Consider the following 22,074-nt stretch of genomic DNA (forward strand, 5'->3'; position numbering starts at 1 on the left):
TGTGTCTCGGATTTTCCATCCCCGACTAGCGTCCGCCAGGTCCGGCAGTTTCTCGGCCTGATCAGTTACTACCGAAGGCACATAGAGGAGTTCGCCAAGCTCGCTAAGCCGCTCACCGCCTTAACAGCCAAAAATGTCGCCTTTCGCTGGGACAAAAACGCGGAGGATGCTTTTGGGGCCCTGAAAAGGAAGCTAATGAGTGCACCGCTGTTGCGCCACCCGGAGTTTAATTTGCCCTTCGCTATGGCCACAGATGCGTCGAAGTTCGCAGTTGGTGCCGTGCTATCTCAGGTTATCGAGGGCAAAGAACATCCCGTTGCTTTTGCTAGCCGACAGCTGAGCCCCACAGAGCAAAAGTACGGAGCTACGGAAAGGGAGTGCCTCGCCGTTGTCTGGGCAGTAAAGCACTTCAGATGCTACCTTTACGGCCGCAAATTCAAGCTAGTCACAGACTGCCATCCTCTGAAATGGGTGATGAGTGTCAGGGACCCTAGCTCGCGACTCGCTAGATGTAATCTACACCTGCAGGAATACTGCTTTGAAGTGGAGCACAAGTCAGGAAAGACACATCTGAATGCTGATGCACTCAGCCGCACAGCTGCCGTGGCAGCTATAGATGAGTTTGTCCCCGTAGTCGACCCCGCCGAATTACGCACAGAGCAGTGCAAAGATCCTGACCTGAAGCGAATAATCGAAAGCTTAGAGGGCGCACCGTCTCACCCCGAACATCTAGGTTATTTCATTGGCAAAGACGGCACCCTGTGTCGGCGCACGAGGCCAACCAGGAAAGGGAGACCAGAGAAAACTGCTTGGGAGAGAGTCGTCATACCTCGGTCGTGGAGAGAAAGGGTTCTTCGCGCATTTCACGATGCGCCATGCGCAGGTAATTTTGGCGTAGCGAAGACACGCAGGCGTGTGGAGCGTTTGTACTTTTGGAGTGGCATGAGACAGGATGTTAGAGACTACGGTGCGAAGTGTCATTCCTTTCTCGAAAGAAAAACACCCAAGGGACGAAGACCAGCTCCAATTCAGCCGTTCCCTGAGGTTTCGGCTCCCTTCGAGCGGACAGGTATGGACATAATGAGCCCATTGCCCACGACCACTTCCGGAAACAGGTACATTTTAGTATTTGTCGATCACCTTTCAAAATGCGCGGAAGCGGTAGCACTCCCAGATCAGAAGGCAGACACGGTCGCAAGAGCATTTGTCGAACAGATCGTGCTCCGACATGGACCCCCGAGGCAACTCTTGACAGATCGGGGAACGAACTTCGTGTCGCAGCTAATGAGGAGAGTTTGCGAGCTGCTTAAGATCGCTAAGAAGCAGACAACACCGTACCATCGGGCTTGCAACGGCGCGGTGGAGCGACTGAACCAAACAGTGGCCGGGTTCCTGTCGCATTTTGTTTCGCGCGACCAGCGGGTCTGGGACTTGATGCTCCCGTATGCAATGTTTGCCTACAATTCCGCAGCACACGAGAGCACGGGCGAATCGCCATTCTTTCTTCTCTACGGCCGAGACCCGGACCAGCCTAGTGAAGTGCCAGAGGGCCCCCGTCGTGTCCCATACGCTTCACTGGACGACTATAAGGTTGAGCTAGAATCGCGCTCGCAAGTGGCGAGGGACATCGCAAAGGAGGCCTTAAAGAAAGCGGCGAAGCGCAGGAAGGAGGTGCACGATCGCAGTGCTAGAGACGCGCCGTTTGATGTGGGGGACAGCGTGTACATTGAAACCTGCCAAAGGCAGATTGGGCTAGCTCGTAAGTTCCAGACGAAGTGGAGAGGACCGTGCGAGGTTGTCGAGAAGCTTCCTCCGATAAACTTCAGAGTCCGAGACGTGAACCGGCGCTTGATAAGGATACACGCAAATCGCCTCAAGTCGGCACCGGTTCAGTATTCACGAAATGAGGAAAGGGAAAGCGCGGATTTTGATGGGGACAGAAGTGAAGCGGAGCGCGCAGATAGTTCGCAAGAAACGCCCTCTCCTGCATTTGTTCGGCAGGTGCCAGAGGTGACGGCCGGAATGCCACCGGATTTACTTCATGCATTGCTAGAAGAAGAAGGAGCGCGCGAGGTTGCCGCGCAGATAACGCCAGGAGAGGCTCCTGCCACGAGCCCTCGCGAGTCTCAAAGCAAACAAAGGGTCACAGATTTACTTGGTATTACTCATGAAGGCCGATATCCGCTGCGAAATCGGAAAGCTAAGTCTGACTAATGGCGTAAACAGAGCGGAGTTGTGAACTGGTTAGAATTGTGTAATGCCGCAGCTCATAACATTGCTATGTGCTTATGTGTTAAGATATCGGAGTTGGTAGTTAAACCTTTCTGTCATTAAGTAACACCTTCACAGGAGAGCATGCGGAGCGCATGCAGAACCTGCCCTACTTCCTTTCGTTATCTATATTTTTGTCTGTGCCGTGATCGTGCTAGAAGTGGGAGCTCCTTTGTAACTGTGGTAAATTTATTTCGTTTAGTTTGGACTAGAAAAGAGAGGCTTGGGTGCTGAGTTTCATGTTTATCTGTAAAAGAAGATCAGTGCTGCCCCTGGAGACGCCAGTTATGACAGCTGAGGCATATGGTGTTGTGCAGTGGTGTTGAGTGCAGCGAAAAGTGTTTTGTCGGACGCACTGTGCGAGGCGATTCAGAAAGCGAAGGGGAGCTGCATGGACTCAAATGTTCGGAGAACATTCCTCTGGAGGGTGAGCGAGTGTGACGTTCCTTGTGTGTGCTACGAGGGTCCGCGTTCGACGGCGCGGCGTAGACGGAGCCCCCAGTGGCGGCGAAAGAACTCAACAGAAAACAATTCAGCTGGAAGAGGGGAGATCGGCGACAGCCGGTCTCGTTTTGGAAGCAGCCAGCACACATGTTTCTACTGTATATGGCTGCAAGCAACTTGAGTGGGATTGCTTTCGGGCCTGCCGCCATGGACCGCACGGAAAAGACCCAGGTGACAGCGGGCATCATCAATTACCGAGCCATACTCGTTGAGAGTGAACGACCAAAACGAAGGGGCTTAAGCACAACCGGACCCCCTTAGTGTCTGCACGTGTCGAACGCCGCCGCCGCGGGGAGACGGGCGTTATCTTCCCCAATTGCCGTGACCGTGCCGGGGACAAAGGGGCCTCGTTTCGGCGGGCCTGGCCCCGTGACAAGACGGCGGGCATCATCACCAACCCTCCCGAGCACATCCTAGGACAAGGAACCACTTTCCCGGCCTTTTAGTGACCTCGCGTTCCGGCCTTGGGTGGCGAGTGTCATTTGATGGAGAACGGAGGTCGGTGACCCGCGGGAACCGTCAGCGGGCCAGAGACCGTCTACCACAGCCGACGCTACCTCGACGACAACCTTCTTTCCCTCGGACTCAACACGTGACGGGGGCGAGACCATAAGTGCGGTGGTGTGTTTGTGTGCCCAAGTGAAAGCCCTAGGCCCCTCCCACTCCGGCGTGGGCGTCCTCACCCTAGGGAATGTGGGGATAAGAGGATATAAAAATCGACAAGGAGTACGGAAGAGGGAACGCTGAGGACGACATCGTTCGCCAAGGGGGCCTTCAGCGCCGAAGCCCGACGGCGTGCAGCTTCTGCCAGCAACCGTTCGAGCTCAACTCCGGAGCCCCTCCATCGTCCCCATGAAGTCGTCGGCACGTAAGCTCGGACACCACAGCCTCTGATGTATAATCAATAATCATGTATAATTATTATATATATCTGTTTGTTTAAACTGAGCCATACGGTGCCTCTTTGCCTCTCCGTCCCGTGTGGACCTGCGCATTATGGGGGCTCGTCACACTGCTGGTGAGACGTTTAAATTGTGCCTGATATACTATCCGTGGCTGAAGGATTGAGCGCACAAGCTGGCTTGCCGTATGAGCACGTGCGCCACCAGAGCGCATAGCTATGCGACTAATCAGACCTAGAGTAGCGTGAGCCGATTTACGGGTGGCTGTCAGCCATGGGGTGCCAGTCCCAGATGTACGAAGAAGACCTAGAATGTGAGCAGTTTCTACTTGAGGAATTAGAAAATTCTGTACCGTAAAATTTAAAGGGGGAGCTTTCCGTAAGCCGGCTTTATTTCCAACGCGACAATGCGAATGAAACATGATTTATTCGGAGAGTGTTAGACCCAGAGGTGGGAGGCGAGATGTCAATACATCCAGCACGGGCTGAAGGACCGACTGATGAATAGACGCATCTGGGTGACAGCACCACAAGGTAATATCATCGGCATACGCAAGTACGCGGATAGAAGGGATGGTCTCTTGGGCTCAAACAAGAGGAATTAATGCCACATTAAGTAATGTGGGAGCGAGAACGGAGCCCTGCGGCACTCGTCTATTGGAAGTGAAGTTACCAAAGGGCTTTCCGTGGACACTCACGCTGAAGGTTTGATTTGATTAAAAGGGGTGAATGGAGAGGAGGAAACGGTGAGGGAGACCAAGAGGTTGAAGGGAGGCAAGAATGGCCGAGTGAAGAATGTTATCATACGCCTTTGTTATGTATTTAGCGATTATGGTTCGCACAAGGTGACTCTGTGGAATGTGGTAAAGCACGTCAGCAGCCAAACTAGTAAGGCCGTCCTCCGTTCCAATTTGTGGGCGGAAACCAATTTGGGAATCTGGGTAACAATCATGGGATTCCGGTCACCACGACAAGCGTGCGGCTAGAATGTTTTCATAAAGCTTGCAGATGATTGGCGTAAGGAAAATTGAACGAAGGGCCGAGAGAGATCCTGGAGGCTGATCTGACTTGGGTATTGGAACCACAATAGAATGCTTCCAGTCTCCCGGCATGACGCCAGAAAGCCACACTTCGTTAAAAGCATCAAGTAGGGTTTGAAAAGCCCTCCTTTCCAAGTTACGGAATAAAGAGTTAGGTATGCCGTCGTGCCTGGGAGAAGTAGTAGTTTTTAAACGTTCAATGGAAGCCAGCAGCTCTGCCGTGGTGAGGTCAGGAGTAATCCCATCAGAGGGCTCTGTAACCGTTAAGTCAGGCGGAGTCGTAGCGGTGCAGTCATGGTTTCGATAAAATTGACGGACCGCTTGTTATGCAAATGAGTCCTCTTTCACATTTAGTGAGAGGCTAATGCTCTCTGTGTAATCTCCAACCTGAGAAGGGCGCGCTATGGCGCGTGAAACACTCTCCAAAGATGTTGATTGCCCTGCGTTGAGGACAGGCGGGCACACCATGCAGCCCAGCGTGGTCTGCCTAGCCGCTTTGCATAGCGCCGCGCCCGTGCCTTAGCGCGGTGAAGGGTAGGAAGAGTCGATGGGTCATCGGGGTGACGAGTAGCGTAAAGATCCGCCTTGCGACAGAGAGCCCAAAGTTTCAAGAGATGTATGTCCTGGTTTGGGTCGTCTTCGTTTGCAGTAGTGGGAATAGTGTGAGCAGCGAGAACAGCAGAGAGATTACACAGTGCTGAAGAGGGGTTGAATGTAAATAAATGATTGTCTGCGCGCACAGAGTCCCATGATGTTATTCGTTTAGTGCGACGTATTTTCCGTAGACGCGTAGGCATGAGGGAGATAAAAATAGGGTAGTGATCGCTACCGCAAGTATCAGAATCAACAGCCCAACGAGGGTTGCCGGGCCCTAACCACCAAGTCAAATCAGGTGAATACGGGCCACCTCGTGGGCGGTTAGAAGTATTCGGGTGGTTTAAATGTTGAAAGGAATGATCCGAAAAGATCCCTTGGATGTGTGCGCCCCTTGAGGAATCCGATGGGTAACCCCACGCAGTGTGTGACCCTTTGAAGTCATCACCAACTAGAATAGGGATACCAGAGTTGGTAGAACGTAGAAAACGAACCCATCCCAGATTGGGAGATGCGGAGCCAGGACGACTATAAAAAGAAACTAGGACAAGGGGTGTGCGTGCCGATTTTACGAGAAGGGCGACAACTTCTTGACGTGTGTTGCACCACCGTGAAACGTTGAAACGTTTAGCGGTGTGTTCGGAACTGAACTGTGAATATAAATTGCAGTATTATCTAGGCTGAGGGATGAGGCGTTGCAACGGTGATCAGGGATAGAGGGTGAATGGTATGCGCAGAAACCTGAAAGGCGTGGAAGCTAATTATGCTCTTGCAGCACGAACGCACAGGCCTTCAGCTTTCCGTCGCGAAGACGGATGTTCACTTCAGAGGCCTTATTAGTGAATCCTCGACAGTTCCTCGGCACCAACTTAGATGATGATGCGCTATCCATGACGAGGCCAAAGAGCTTCCACGATGAGGGATGTCACCTGCTTCATCAGCGCTAATATCTTATCCACTGTCGGGGTAGTCAGGGCTAACAGGTAGTCGGCACCTGATTGTGGTCCAGTGCTTACTCGAGGTGATTCCTGTGATGACTGCTCCCGAGTTATTAAAATTCTTCGAGAGGATTGAGAACGACTCTGTTCCCGGCGCTGGGTGAGTTCGTCTAGTTCGCGGCGAACCTCCGCGATTGCATTGTCTAAAGCTGGGTCTTCATCTGTGGTATCTACATGTGATGGATGCACTGGACGTTTTGGCGTACCTTTTGAGCCGGGAAGGTGAGCCGCTTGTGAATATGTACGCTGGTGAGGAGACGTATGGTGAGCAGCGGGCTCAGATAAAGGAAGTTCAGGGAAGTCGTTGTCGTCACATGCGAGAGCTGCAAAGCGATTACTTGTAGGAACATCCCTTTTTGTAGGCGACTTGTTAAACTTCTTCGCTTGCTACTTCTTTGGACAAGCGAGGGAGCGAATGTCATGGTCTGGCGATTTGCACAAGGCACAAGGAACTGTTGGTTCATTCATGTCGGCCACAGCTGCTGGATTAGAGCAGGTATTTTGCATATGTCCTTTGTGGCAGTGATAACAAAAATACAACGAGGTCGGAAGGGCTGTGGTTTGACGATCGCACCGTAGTAGGTAAGGTACTTCGGGAGAGTCAACGGGCCTTGCAGGATGAGCAGGTATGAGCCGCGGCGCCCCATAGGCCGTGCTTGCAGTACTACGTGAGTTGAGCAGCGAATGTTTGCGCGCACCTCGTCGGGAGGGCTCGTGCTGTCGACATGATAAACCATGGAGCGGAGGGTGTCAGGACAAGATGCAACATATATTTGTACCGGGATATGCTTGCTGTCATCCAGGCGGATTCGTGTAACTGCGCATATTTTTAGTCGTCCATCAGATGGCAAGTTTACCGTTATGGTGTTCATTGGCGACGGACGACAAACCCGCAGTAGTTCGAAGAGACAAGAGCGTGGTCAATTGTGACTTGAACATTCCGGGCTCGAATGGCAGTCATACCGAAGCGCAATGTAGGCTTGATGGTAACGCGGAATGAGTTCGCAGAAGGCGGAAGAGAGCCTTGACTCACGGGAGGCATCTGTCGAGGTGGCAGGGGCTCAGACGCTGGTGATGGCTCTTGGTGGGAATACTGAACCGGCGCGACGGGCACAGTTTCTTGAGGGAGTGTCACAGGCACGGAGGTGGTGGAGCAGTCCATGTCACGGGTCAAAGTCGTAGCATCGGAAGACGGCGCAGGCTGGAGGCCCGGAGGCGCTGACGATTGCGTGGATGTGCAGGTTGCGTCAGGTGACAACAGAGCGGAGCGTAGCTGCCGTCGACAACGCAGAATTCATGCAGACGCGTAGCACGGCCTCCCTCTGCAGCGCCGAGCTAAGCCTAGCTTGCCCCAGAGGGTTCCGGTTGGGTTATCTCACTTGAGAATGCACCCACCTTGCCGGGAATTTCTCTGCAGGGGCGTCATCAAAATTCGGTCTCATGGAAGGACAGAAACTTGTAAACAAGCCCTGCCCATGCCATCTTTACACGCGGACTATCATCAAATATGACAAGTCAAAGAGGTCTAACAGTAAGTCTCCGCTTTGCCATTTTGGACACCTTGCAGCCAAGGCCAAGGGAATAATTTGAGCATTTCGACACAAGGAATGGAGATAGAATCTTGGCTCTTTTCTCGGCTGATTCGCTGTGGAGCACCTAGGATTTGGTGGATGTTGTTTTTAGTAACTGAGTTAACGGGTTAACGAGTTAACTGCGTTTTTTTACGAAAAAACAACATCCACCTAATTTTATATCCTCCACAGCGAATGAGCTGAGGAAAGAGCCAGGATTTTATCCCCATTCCTTTTGTAAAAATGCCTAAATTATACCCTTGGCCCTGGCTGCAAGGTGTTCAAAATGTCCTGCGAATACTTCCTGTTAAAACTCTTTGACATGTCCACGACTCGGAAATCGCAAACATTGCATCCATTGAAGAAATCCCCGTCTACATAACAGCGCGCCGATCTCTAAACTCCGTCCGTGGCGTCGTCTCTAAAAATGATTTCATACACCTAACTTTAAAAAGTGCTGGAAGGCTTGTGCAAAAAAAAAAAATGCCACAGATGTATAGAGCACCAAAATCCGGAAAGAACAAAGAAATATGTAGAAAACACTTGGTTGTAATATTCAACACAAATACAATACCTGCAACCATCTATGTAGGATACCTAATGTAAATTTCAGGCACTATATTCCGAATCCACGAAGATGCTTCAATTGTCAAAGGCTTGGCAACGGCTCACAGTGCCGCCGCGGCCGTAAACCTTGTGCAAAATGAGCTTCAAAGGTTCACATTTCTGATGAATATGACGCAGCGCTGCGCTGCTCAATATTGAAAGGATACCATGATGCATATACAGGGCGTGTCCGTCCCGGAATAAGGAAATTGAGATAATCACCATAAATACCAGGGAGAACACTTCATTTATAGAAGCGAGAATGCGATTTGCCCTCACCAGCCAATTCTGCATCGCAGCAAAATCCAGCTTCGCTGATGTGCGCAGTGGCGTAGCTCTACACAGCACTCCGGTTCCAGCCAAGGCCACTTCCACCGAGCCGATGGCATTACCATCCACTCCTCAGGCAAGGACAGCAAAACCTGCCTTGCCATTGTCAAAGCTGGGAGCGTTGGGCCATGGGTCGTCATCACTTCGACGTGCCCTCGTCGGGGCAGGTCTGAAACGCACACACCTGCGGTGCTGCCGGTGTCCTCCATCACCTCTCGTGAGGTGGACACAACTCCTCCCACGGCCCCGCCTCAGCGGAGGTAAAGCTCTCGAGCGCAAAAAAATGAATAAAGTCCCTGTAACATGTACAAAAGACCCACAAACCTAGCTTCTAAAACTTATCACCAGCTAGGCTACAATCATGGCATTTCTTGTTCAACGGTACTGCCGTGGACTTTTAAACAAGAGCAATGACGTAACGTATGTTGACTCATTCTCGCCGGTGCATTCTGTCTCCAGGAGACTAACCTTGTCCACAGAAAAAAAAATTCTTGAAGTATCATGTCATTCGATCTGACCGAGATACCTCAAGCAGGATCTCTGGAGGCGCTGCTATAGTTGTACAGGAGGGTGTTGCAGCTAGGAAAATCGACCTTAAAACCTCATATGAAACAGTTGCCGTCACGGGCCTCGATTTTAAAATAACAACTATATGTTCCACATACATTGTACCTCACATAGCCATCACACTTCACGATTTAGAAAGTCTTTTAATACAACTGCCGGAACCATATCTTTTATTTGGGGATTTTGATGCTCACTCTTCCTTTTGGGGAAGTGAGCAAACGGACGATAGAGGCAGGATTTTAGATTTTATTCCCTGCAAAATTGTCTACCTCCTGAGCACAGGCAAACACACTTACTGTTCTTCAAGCAGTAGGTAATGAACTGCGTAGATTTATCTTTTTGTTCACCAAGTGTTTTTACCGATTTTAAATTAGATGTTCATGACAACCTGTGTGGGAGCGATCACTTTCCTGTCAAAATAAGCCTGTCATCCTCACCAGCTGTCATGCCGACCAAAGCACGGCGTTGGAAGTTCCATTTAGCTGACTAGGGGTTGTATACAGAAACCCCAGTTTAGAGAATATTGCTTTTGAAAAGCTCAACATAAATTAAAAACATCAAATGTTTGCTACATGCATTCTTACTGCACCACATTTATCATTTCCAAAATCCTCAGGAGTGGTCCGCCAAAACCACAAAGTGTGGTACACACGTGAATGCAAAGAGGCAAATAAACATCAAAATAGGCCTGCGGATTCTTTCGCACACACCCAACACACGAGAACCTTATCCTTTCAAAAAGGCGAGAGCACCAGCCAGTTATACCCGGCCCAATGGCGAAAAATTATCCCGGAAAGCTTACGTCTCTTCTATAAACAGCTCAACTAGATCCAAAAATTGTGGGAAGAAATTCGACGACTAAATGAGACCTACTAACCTTTCGCAATTCCGCTTTTAACTGCACCTGGTGCACAAACAAGTGTAGGGAAACAAGCAGACATATTGGGGGATCACTTCGCTGCGGCTTCAGGTTCTTTTCACTTTACCCAGTCATTTTTAAAATACAGAAACATAGCGAAAAACAAAGGCTCCCAACAAGTGGAGGTACAAATGAAAAATACAATAGCCTTAACACTTCAAGAAAACAATACTGTATTGTGTGCCGGCACAAAAACTGCTCCAGGACCCTACAAAGTACACATTTAAATGCTTGTCCATCTTTCCGAGCCTGCTGTAGAGGCACTTTTGAATTTGTTCAACATAATATTCATACAAATAAAACTACCTGAGTGAAAAAAAGCCAATATAGAACCATTCCTGAAACCTGGAAAGCCACCAACGTGCCCCAGTAGCTAAAGGCCACTATCCCTTACTAGCTCTCTCGCTAAATCGTTTGAAAGTATTGCGAACGTAAGGCTGATGTTTGCTCTTCGATCCTTTGCACTTCTCAGCATCCACTAATGTGGGTTTAAAAAATCTTTATCGACAACTGATGGTCCCGTCCGCCTCGTAAATACAATTAGAGAAGCATTCATACATAAACAACTGTCTAGCAGTGTTCTTTGATATGAAGAATGCGTATGATACCACTGGAGGTGTGGGATTCCTCGCGACCATGGAGACATAGGGATCCGTGGAAGGATGCTGAACTGTGTAAAAGATTTTCTGTCTTAGCGCTCATTCCACGTACGGCTAGGTTCCACCCTTTCCAAAAAATTACTTCAGGAGAATAGGGTACCGCAGGTGTGCATTTTTGTACTACCCTGTTCTCCGTCTAAATGAATTCGCTATTATGTATTTTCTATATGTTGATTACCTCCAGCTAGCATGTACATCCTACACCCTCTCAACCTGTGAGCGACAGATACAAATCACATTAAACTGGCTTGCGGTTTGTCCAGAGAGGAATTGGTTTAGGTTCTCCCCACAAAAAAAGTTTTGCTGTTCTGTTCTCTATCACAAGAGGTTTACAGATGGATCCCACCATGTACTTAAATGAAATAATACTTCCACTAAAAGAAGAACATAAACTTTTCGGCGTAACATTTGACACCAAACTCACACTTGAGGCACACATAAACATCACAAAAAAAGCCTCTTAATCGATGAATATAATAAAATAACTGTCAATAGATTACTGGGGATCTGATAGAACATGTCTTCTACAAATCTGTAGGTCTGTATTACGCTCTACCCGAAACTATGGATGCGTTGTTTATGGATCCACGATGACGTTATGTCTAAAGCAACTTGACCCAGTGGATAGCCTTGGTTTACGTCTTTCAACTGGCACATACAGAGCATCCCGTATATATAGTCTCCAGGTCGAAATCAATGAACATTTTCTTACAGACAGACGAACTATGCTCTCATGCACATATGTCGTAAAAATCCGTTCATCCCAAAACATCTCTGTTATACCATAGTTACTAAGTGCCCCTCCTGGAGACTGCTCAACAACGAACCCCAATCAGTCCGACCTTTGTTGTTCTTTCGGGGCCGCCGCGGTGGCTGAGTGGTTATTGCGCTCGGCTTTAGGGAAGCAGGTCTCCTTGAAAAGCTCTAAATTCCGACCGTGCGCCATCCTACCAATGGTGGTAAACCTCAACCACTTTCTCATTCCTGAGAAGAGGGCTGAGGATTTTTTTGTGTTGGTGGGTTGGGAGCCTCGAGATCCTTGGCGGGGCAAGAATGGTTGGCGTGGTTATCCGACTCTTTTTAAAGCTTTCACGAATAGCCCATTTTTAAAGTTTGTTTGCTTTCGCATAACAAGGACGGACTAAAGTTTTAGGCCCTCTACAGCACTGATACGTTTTCACGTTTATAAAATTCAGCAGAAAACAAGTTTCCTACACCTTATTCTTGGCGCATGATAGCCTTAGATGATTATGCGTCATTAAACCCATCACAACAGAACACAATAAATGGTTCAAGGACTGTCCAAAGAACAAAAGCTGCCGAGAAAGGCCTCGAACGTACAACAGTGAGCAAGCTGTACTCTTTTTCCAGTTGTTCGTCAGCAAAATCTATAATAGGACCCACTTTGTAAAATGAGAATAGCCCAACCTTAAGCGACTACAGTGAAGGCGGGGCGCAATAAGTGAGAACTTACTGAGCTACATGGTGGAAATCGATGCATGCGCTTCAAAGCCAGAGCGGGAGTGAGAGCATCACCGTACCACGGCGGGACGGCGCATCACCCGATGTATTTGGCGCCGACCACGCCTAAGCTGCGCAGCCAAAATTGCATTATCATGATTGAGGAAAGAGGGCGGAACCCAGATAAAGCGCAGACGTGCGCAACAGACAACAGGTTGTCAATAGGTATCCCCACTTCTAAAGAGTAGCGCAACTTTTTAGAGTAAACAGTACCGCAATTTTTAAGCGGCGTTCATAAAGGTGTTAAAGAACTAACAGAAAAGAAAATCTCTAGCCTTATTTAAATTTATAAGTTGAAATAAATAAAACAGGCTTCATCGTTTTGTTTTTAAGGCCAGAAGGACACCTTGCAGAAACGACGTGATACGCTACAGCACAGACCAGGAACTAGGCATCAGCCTTCGTCTTCAATATATACGTGGCAAAATTGGCCTAGCTGCATCAGCTCACTTTTCACGTCTCCTAGAAGCCCACAGCAAGTTATTCTCTTCCTCTGAAAATGATGCTAAATAGCCGGAGAGTGTGCATTAAACGCACAAATGAAGCGATCGTTTGGAAAAGCGTGTTTATGCAGCTTTCGCTGACTGGTCACGTCCTGCTCCTCTCCACTTTGCTATGTCCAAGCTTCACTCAGCAATATACGACTATGCTGAATTCTATGACAGCGTCGAAGTCATCCTGGTCCATACCAATCTTGTTATACTCTGTTGAACAAGTTGAATGGCTTCACCCGAACGTGAATGAGTTACCGATTCCTCTTAAGTTCCTAACTTTCAAAAATCACCGTATAGAGTGTGAGCTTTACGTGAACTACGGTTACAAGTGCGACAAATTAGTAATCAAGGAGTTTCCTTTTCTGGCCCCTCTGAAACTTATATTTATACCGTACTTTTCCAAAATGCGCAAAGAACACCAACAACACGTTTTGAAACTGTCTCGACGGCCAGATTTCAACTTGTTTATTTCTTCAGAGTCGCAACATGAAGAAACCCTGCGCCCGTTTTCAACTCGTTTATGTCACGTGTTTAGCGTTGGTCCTCTTAATATAAGCGCGCCCCACGACCAGTATAACAGGTGTGTGCTCCGGAATATTGTTCCAAGCTTGCAGCCTTTCGCCCGCGATCGGGCCACAGAAAAGGTTTTACCCAAAGGGCTGACGTACCGAGCATCTATCGCTCTCTCCATAACACCGCCCCTAAAACAAAATAACCCTCATGCGTTGGCGTTGATTGATGCTTATAGAACTTTGAACAATACAATTGATTTCATAGAATCGGAGTCCTTAGGAGCATTGTATTCGAAGACTTTAGATTTTATAGTTCTTCCTGTGCAAGCCATTATATTACGCTACGGGTTCATTTTTCAATACGGATACTATTCTCCCTCACGTTTTTGTTTTTTTACACGCCGCCACAGAGCCGTCGAATTAACATTTATTGACTCCTGGCAATCGCTGCTCTGGTTCCTCCTCTCTCTTTTGGCTTCTGGGAGTATTGTTGTCCTCCTTTTGTACGCTCAGTGGCACTGGCTGCTTAGCCGAGAGACTCGTCCACACCATCCAGGGTTCATCTTGTTCCTTGTCTGCACGTTTCTGGGCAGGAGCCCAGCGATATCTCCCTCCAATACAACTGCATACCGAAGTGTCGCTGTAGCGTTCTGGGCCCTCGGTATGATGTGTCTGTCAAATTACCTGCAGACAAGCATCACTGCCATTCGCGCTGTACCAACTGTATCCCGCCATGTTAAGACTTTACCTGCGCTCAAGCCTTATATGAAGAATTGCGTCCTCGCGCCTTGTTTGATGGAAGATTGGTCAAATGCTGCTTTTTTTAGAGAGGCCGATAGAGAGCTTTTAACCTATATCGCCTCAATCGTAACGGCTTTCTCACGTTGCGGTGGAATAGCCTCTCTTTCCAAAGACGCTCATCATTGTTATGAAAAAGCTAGAAGAGGGACACACGTTGTATTTTCTATCCCATGCACTGAAGAAGAGATATCACTAGCCGCCAAATGGGACCTCGTCGCAAGCGACAATCTCTTCAGCATCGCTCAAGTGGCCGCCATTCATATTTTACATCCACTCAGGTGCGCACACTTTTTTTAGATATGTTATCAGTCAATGTTATCAGTTATCTAGATGAGTCATGATTGCTGGTGTCTTTTGCTAACACTGTAGTCAAGTGAAAGTATGGTGCACTCATACTGAGCAATTCTGGACAACAGAATTTTGGAACGGGATACCTATTATGAAAGCATTTTTTTCATATCACGTGCGATTTCACTATAGGTATCAGCATATCTGATAATCACTCACCTGAGGGCAGTCTTGAATATTATTTTCTATTAATGGTTTTTCTGTCAAGAGCGTTCCCCGTTGATTTTCCATAGTAGTCAACTGCTCGATGCGCGCGATGTGAACACTTTAAAGAAAAGATTTTGCTACATATCAGAAGGGACAATTAACTTCAATATTACCGTAAAATTATCTTACATTTTTTAAAATTTTTATCCGAAATTGCTGGACATATCTTTAGGAAAAAGATGAAAAGTGTAGTTGCAGAGGGACATGAAACGAAATTCTTTTACATTTTTACGCTGTTCACATTTTTCATTGAAAGCTGTACACGGGTGGCCACAGCGGAGAACCCGTCCCATTAGTTCAGTTTTCCAGCGCAGGAGAGATAGTGTCACAGAAAATTCGGCAGTAGATAAACGCAAAGTTTTTTTTTATTTTAGAGCTAAAAGATGCGTCGACGACAAAGAGGTCCTGGCCACGCTGAGCTGGCAGAGAAGCTAATTGGCACTTTCTATGCTTTTCTAGTTAAGCGTAAAGACGGGAATTAGGTGTGCGTTTGCTCATCAAAAAGGATATAGCCGGACACATAAACTAACTTTCACCATTGTCGAGAATGTGGAATTTATCTCAATCTAAATTAGAGGTCAAATTTAAGCTGTTACAGACCTACGCGCCTGCACCTAGGCATGATGAACAGGCGGACGAAACCTTCTATGAATGTATGTATACGGCAACGTATAAAGTAAAAACACACTGTGTCCACTGATGGGCGACTTCAGTCTTCAAGGAAGGCAAGGAACAGGCTGCAAACGAGGCAGATGGTGACTATAGCGTAGGTTGCCGGAATAGCAGGCAGGTGTTATTCCCTTTTACTTCCGAGATTTTAGAAACGAAACAGTATTTCCCTAAACATGCATGCCTGCTCAAAAGCCTTTTCGCGTACTGTATTATGGTTGTGGAGAGTACCGCCAGGAAAGGCATGGGAACATATTTAAAAAGGAACTACCGCTCAATATTTAAATAATGAAGAATGTGCTATCATTGACAACTTTAAGATGGCTTGTGCCTTTAATAAATTATTCGACTCTGTATTCACTTGGAATGATGGTACAGTGCGAGAACTTAAGATATGTAATCACTCACAACTTTTACCTGACATATTAGACAAGAAGGCATGTATAAGTTACTCCTCAACCTGATTGAAAAAAAATGAAAAAAGGGCACTTTTTGATCTAAAGTGCGGTGAGGCGAAAGCCTTTAGCGCGATGTTGCTGCTTGTGTCACTGATGTGTGGTTAAGATGTTAATTAAGTACACAATTGATTGTGAATCTTAAATACTGGAGACTTTGGAGGACATTTGGGAGGCATCCGTCTGATTCGATGCCTTTCTGCAAACACTGTCCAGCGTCCTAGACAAGGAGAACAACTTCTACGTCGGCAGGAAGTAGCGTAGTCGTTAGCGCGCTCAGTTGCGGAACGGAAACACGGTGGTTCGAATCTCATCGTGCAGCGAGATTTTTTTTCTTATCGAGTATAAAAGTGTCATGGACAGACGGATGGGTGGATACCGCAAGTGTGAGCCATTAAAGGCTTTCACCTTTAAAGTGTGCTGGTGCCACGATATTTCGAACACATTTCTGATCATTTACGGAGAATGGTGCTCTTACTACTTCGCTGATATTATGAACAGGTCTGTTCAAACTGGAGACGTTCCGAATAAATGGAAATGCTCTTAAGTCATACCCATACATAAAACACGATGAGAAAGACAGAACCGACGAATAAAGTCCTCATAATCGCATGCTGCAAAACCCTTGAACATCGGTTATCTAAGCATGCGGTCGAATTTACTGAGAAAAATGATTTTCTACTTCATCACTAGCATGGTGTTCGACGGCGTTACTCAACGGCTGCAATTTTTACAGAAGTTTTACATGATATTAGTCATAAACAATACATAATTACTGTTTTTTATTTACCTCACTACCGACCTGAAGTGGTCAGTAAATGCGGCCCATGTTTGCAACAATGTGGCTTTTAAACTGAGGATATTGAACAAGAAACTATTCGTTGCGGCGCCAGATGTGAAGATTCTTGCGCATAAAATAACGGCAACACCGCTTTGGACTTATGGCAGTCATGTACTGCTCCCTTATAGCAAATGTGACATGCAGAAATGCGAGTGGATACAAAAGATTGCGCATAGATTTGTCTTTAGTGCCTACACTAGAGTACAGTGTGTTACAGAACTCAGAAAAACGGCCGGGACCGTTATATTGCCTCAAATATCGAAATATTGTAGTGTGGTTTTCTGTTTTCATATCCGGAGAGGTAACTATCAGGTAGATATGATGAAACATCTTACCAGTTGTAATTTCTCAGTGAAAAACAACACATTAAGAACACATCAAACCACTAAAGTAAAGAACCGATTCCTTCAAGCATATTTTAGTTCAGTTTATAGACGAGTGGCACACGCTGCCAAACGAAATTATTGTTCTTACTGAACCAGTACCATTTGGAAGTGCATTGACAATGTACTTGCTAACGGTATTTTTGTAAAGCAGTGTGTATTGTGCATCCTGCATTTCAACACTGCAAGCACCAGCGATTTGTTTAGTTTCAATAATTAGTTTTTTCCTTTTTATAAATTTGTGATAATTTTAGTGCGCACATCCTGCAACACCTGTCCCTGCTAAGGCTCACAGTACGAATAAATAAAAAGTGTGATATATATAATCAACCCATTTTCACATTTTCAATTATTGTTTGCATACGGGCATATTTTAAGCTTTTTGATAGTTGTGCTTTTGTTAGGTGCTTTTGCCAAAAAAGCAGCGTTGAAAACAACAAAATAATCAGATATAGTATGTGAGTTCGCGAAACAAAAACAGTAAATTAAAACATTTCAGTGCTTCACTGGCGGCGAATTTAATGCTTTTTTTTGGAACATAGGCCGTTGGCAGCAATATTCAAAGGCCGGCAATACTCCTGCCTTAGATTATCCCGCATGGCACCGCTTGGCGCAAACGCTGCCCAATTCTGTCTATCAGATGCGTGCGTATAGTTCGGAGGATTCTTTCCGGCAGCGCGTCCGTGGCCAGTTTCGCAAGTGCATGCTACGTATGCAGTACCCGCCTCAAGTGTTCGGGCTCGCGCTTCGCGGTTAACGGCGGCGCCTCGGAGAAGCCGTATGGAAGCGTTTGGGACGATCACGCCACGCGTCCCCCCCCCCCCCCCCCTCCTCCTCCCACTGGCGATAAAGACCGCATAAATTGAAGGGCCTGGTGCTTGCCATGTAACTTGTGATTAAGGACGCCAGCCCCAAACCTCCTATCGTGCAGCCAACCTGGAGACGATGAACACAGCGCCAGGCAGGTGCAGATGGTGGTCACGTGATTACAACACTGCGACACGTTAGGGTCGTTCTTAGAGTGTCCTGTATTTACCCGGCTGGCCTAGACGCTGTGTGAATTGGTCTATGAAATGTATAGGCAGAGAATAGGGGATGTTTACGAGCAATGCGTTCGTAGGAAGCGTCCCATGTGCATGGTATTGTATAGGACCGGCGGAATGTGTTCGGGCTCTCACTACCCGGCTACGATCGGCATCTGAGATGTTTTCCTAGGCGCCCGCAGCGTCGCACGACCAAGCCTATCACCCGATGACGGCAAAGATTGCACTAAGGGAGAGTAGAGGTGCGTCCATGCAGGTTGTTGCCACGAATCTTACACCCACCCGCAACATGCACCTCACCTCAACACGATGTAGGCAACGCGAGGCATGAGCGTTGGGTGGTCACGCGGTCGTGAAATGGAACCACGCGACGATTGTTGTGGGACATGCCTACCATTCCTATGCATTAAAATGCACTGAAATGTTGGGTTGACGGCAACAAGTCTAGTCGGGAATGTTCATGACGGGAAAGAAGGATGCTCCGATGAATCTTGTTAAAATAAAATAAAAAAAAACTTTTACGCACAGCAACGGTATCCTAGCCATTCCTGAAGAAATGTTAAAGCTTAATGATTAATGCATAAGAAAAGCTAAAGAAAGGCCATTTCTGCTTCCCTGCCTGCTTTGACTTCTGAAGCGCTGTGGCAATGCAGCTCGCATGGTGAAGAAAACATTATTCAAGCGTAATTGTTTCTCTATAATTACCTGTTTGTGACTGAAGAAAAATTTTTATAACGCAGACTATAAAATTTACTTCAGGTATTATTTGTATCCTTTATATGAAAAACGGCTATGTTCCAGAAATAAAACATGGAAAGAAACATGCTTGGTCGGTGTCTATATGCTAAACTGAATATCCTGCTAAACTGAATTTCAAACTAAACAAAATACTTGGCCATGGTCCCGTTACGAGGTCGATAGCCAGCTACTTATCGGAACGTCGACAATATCGCGCCTTTTTTTAGTGGTTAGTTTTAAAGCTAATGAGAATTGTGAGTGCAAATATTTGTGCTAGAAACATCGCTTCATAGTGCGGTGTTTAAAACGTTAATAGAGTTCAAGGAAGGAAACAATTTGCTCATCATGAGTGCCTTCTTCAAACCAGAGAAACCGAAGTGGACGTGGAAGAACCCGAACGGCGAGACTAAAGATGGCATCGATTTTGTATTGTGCTCTCATCTTAGCATATTCTATGATGTGCAGGTGCTCGAAAATGTGTGAAGCAGAGGCCAAAGGATGTTAATGGCTCGAAATAAGGTAGACCTGAAGAAAAAAATGAGAAAATTAGCAAGCAAAAAGCCCATGAAATTGTTGGCAGCAAGACTAAAACAAAGAGGAGGTTAGATCGCGGCTGATCGAACACTCCTTTTTAACCGAGGGCGACAAGTTTAGGGTTCTAGCGAGCAGCTAAAATCTTGAAGTTTTGTTTAGTAGTGTTTGGTAAAATTAAGCGGTCAAAGAGGCGCACAGAAACCTGGTGAGCTCGTTCGGGAGACGAAAGATGTGATGACGAAACTCCTAAGCATGATAGAGCCAACCTAGAAAACGAAACTGGTTGAGCTATGAAAGTTAACAATCGTAGGAATCCAACATTTAGGAGAATAATATGGATGAATCCAGCATGCTCTAAGGTATATTGCTCGAGAAAATCGATCGCGAGGAAAACAGGCATATACGAAGTTGATATATATGCAACAAAAGACAAGCACAGTAATGTCATTATCAAGATGCGAAAGTTTTATTTGAACACTAATCTAAACATTCAGAATAATAGAGAGGCAATAGTGCGGAGCAATTGGACATTCACCTGGCAGCGAAAAAGGAACAAGCCTGAGAAAACATTCAATGAGGGAAAACAGCAGGTGATAATGGAGCCTCAACGGCTTGAGAAATTACACATTGATCTACTTACTGTCAGTTGCCCACAAATTATTTCCTAACGTAATTGCTAAATGTATCAGAAGACCTCACATCAGTTTACAAAAATACATATACTTAGGGCAGCTATTGATCCAAGATCGGTAGCACGCGAGTGTCTTTTAGTTACGTTTTGCCCTGTATATTTATAATTGTGTCCAATTTTTGCCTTGTATCACGCGTTGTTTTTAATTTATTCTTCCTATTTGCTTAATCTATTGTTTTGCCCCCCTTACTCAATGCCCTTCTGGGCCCTGTAAGGTATTTTGAATAAAAAATAACTAGAAAAATAAGAAGGGGACGAACTTATTCGGTAGGCACTCTCCGATCATCAATGCCAGTACTTAAGAGCAAACTTAATAGCACCTGTATCTTAGTGGTTCTCATCATAGGAGCAGAAACGTAGAGGCTAACGACCACGGACGAAATTGAATTCATGGTGAAGCAGCTGTCTGTGGAACGAAAAAGTGCAATTTAAAAGGCAGCAAAAAAGCCCAGGTGATCGAAGAACGAGCGCCAGTTTTTTATATCGCACCTGAACATAACATTAAGTAGTGCGCATGCAAGATGAACGCTGCCAGTGAGGCCACTTGGTCTATTCCAAGAGAAGGAAAGCGTAGAGATGGGGGGCAGTTCGGTGTGCGCATGAAATTAGGAAAATGTCTTTCACAATATTCTGCAGCTGGCTAAGGGCTGGCTTAGTAGGATAGGCAAAAATAAGCTTTTATTTTCTAGTGGGCGTATTCACGCGGATTCTGATAATGTGCGTACTGACAATCAAGCTTGAGGTACTAAAACATACTAAAACAATTCGCAATTTTCTCAGTTCAGGAAATATTCTGGCCCAGGTTCAAATAGCGAACTTTCGCGAATGTTACCGGAATTGCTTGCATTGTTATGTGGCAGCTAGCGGTACTTTTTATTTGTCCCCCGAACGCGACCTTACATTTTCCGTTTACCAATCAAAGAAATGTATCCCGTTGAAGTCAGTAAAAGATGCTTTGCTTGGTTGGCTTTTTTTTTGGGGGGGGGGGGGAAGGAAATGGAGCAGTATCTGTCTCATATAGCTTTGGACACCTGAACCGCGCCGTAAGGGAAGGGATAAAGGAGGGAGTGAAAGAAGAAAGGAAGAATAGGTGCCGTAGTGCAGGGCTCCGGAATAATTTCGACCACCTGGGGATCTTTAACGTGCACTGACATCGCACAGCACACGGGCGCCTTAGCGTTTTTCCTCCATAAAAACGCAGCCGCCGCGGTCGGGTTCGAACCCGGGAACTCCGGATCAGTAGTCGAGCGCCCTACCCACTGAGCCACCGCGGCGGGGCACTTTGCTTTATTCGCGTTAAGGAACTTGGCTGCTGCTCGACAGTGGGACGGCACAAAGATGTACCTCCTGTGGCCTCAATCTTCCACGACATATTTCAGAAGTGCATATTTGACAGTACGAGAAATTTCCTAACACGTGTCTTGAATGGCCGCCTGTCCCTCTTAGTGTCGCCGTCGCCAGCCGTAAAGCCGCGGCTGTTAAGTGCCGGTCCTTCGGGAACTTTCCATTATTGTTCGTAAGCTGCGCTCCAAAAATTGCTCTTTGTCTTTCCATTGTGTGAAATTTGCTTAACTTCCATTGCCACAAAGCAGTTCTTAGGAAATGAAGGCTTGCTATTAGCATCGCCACCAATTTTCTTTATCCTGAAGAGACATGTTTTTTTATTTAATCGTGTAAAAAAGCATAAACATCAACAAAATCTCTCCCTGATTGGACAAGTTAAACTGCACATGTGGTAGGAACACACGAGAAGTTATGAATAAGCTCCGCATGTTCTTTACTATTATATTGGGGAAGAAAGACGCCAGAAAACTTCGTGAAATGCAATGAAATTGCCATCGCGCGCATTCAACAAGGAAACGACTTTTAAGGTGCGC

The sequence above is a fragment of the Amblyomma americanum genome, chromosome 8 (genome assembly GCF_052857255.1).
Source record: "Amblyomma americanum isolate KBUSLIRL-KWMA chromosome 8, ASM5285725v1, whole genome shotgun sequence".
In the NCBI taxonomy this organism is placed as follows: domain Eukaryota; kingdom Metazoa; phylum Arthropoda; class Arachnida; order Ixodida; family Ixodidae; genus Amblyomma; species Amblyomma americanum.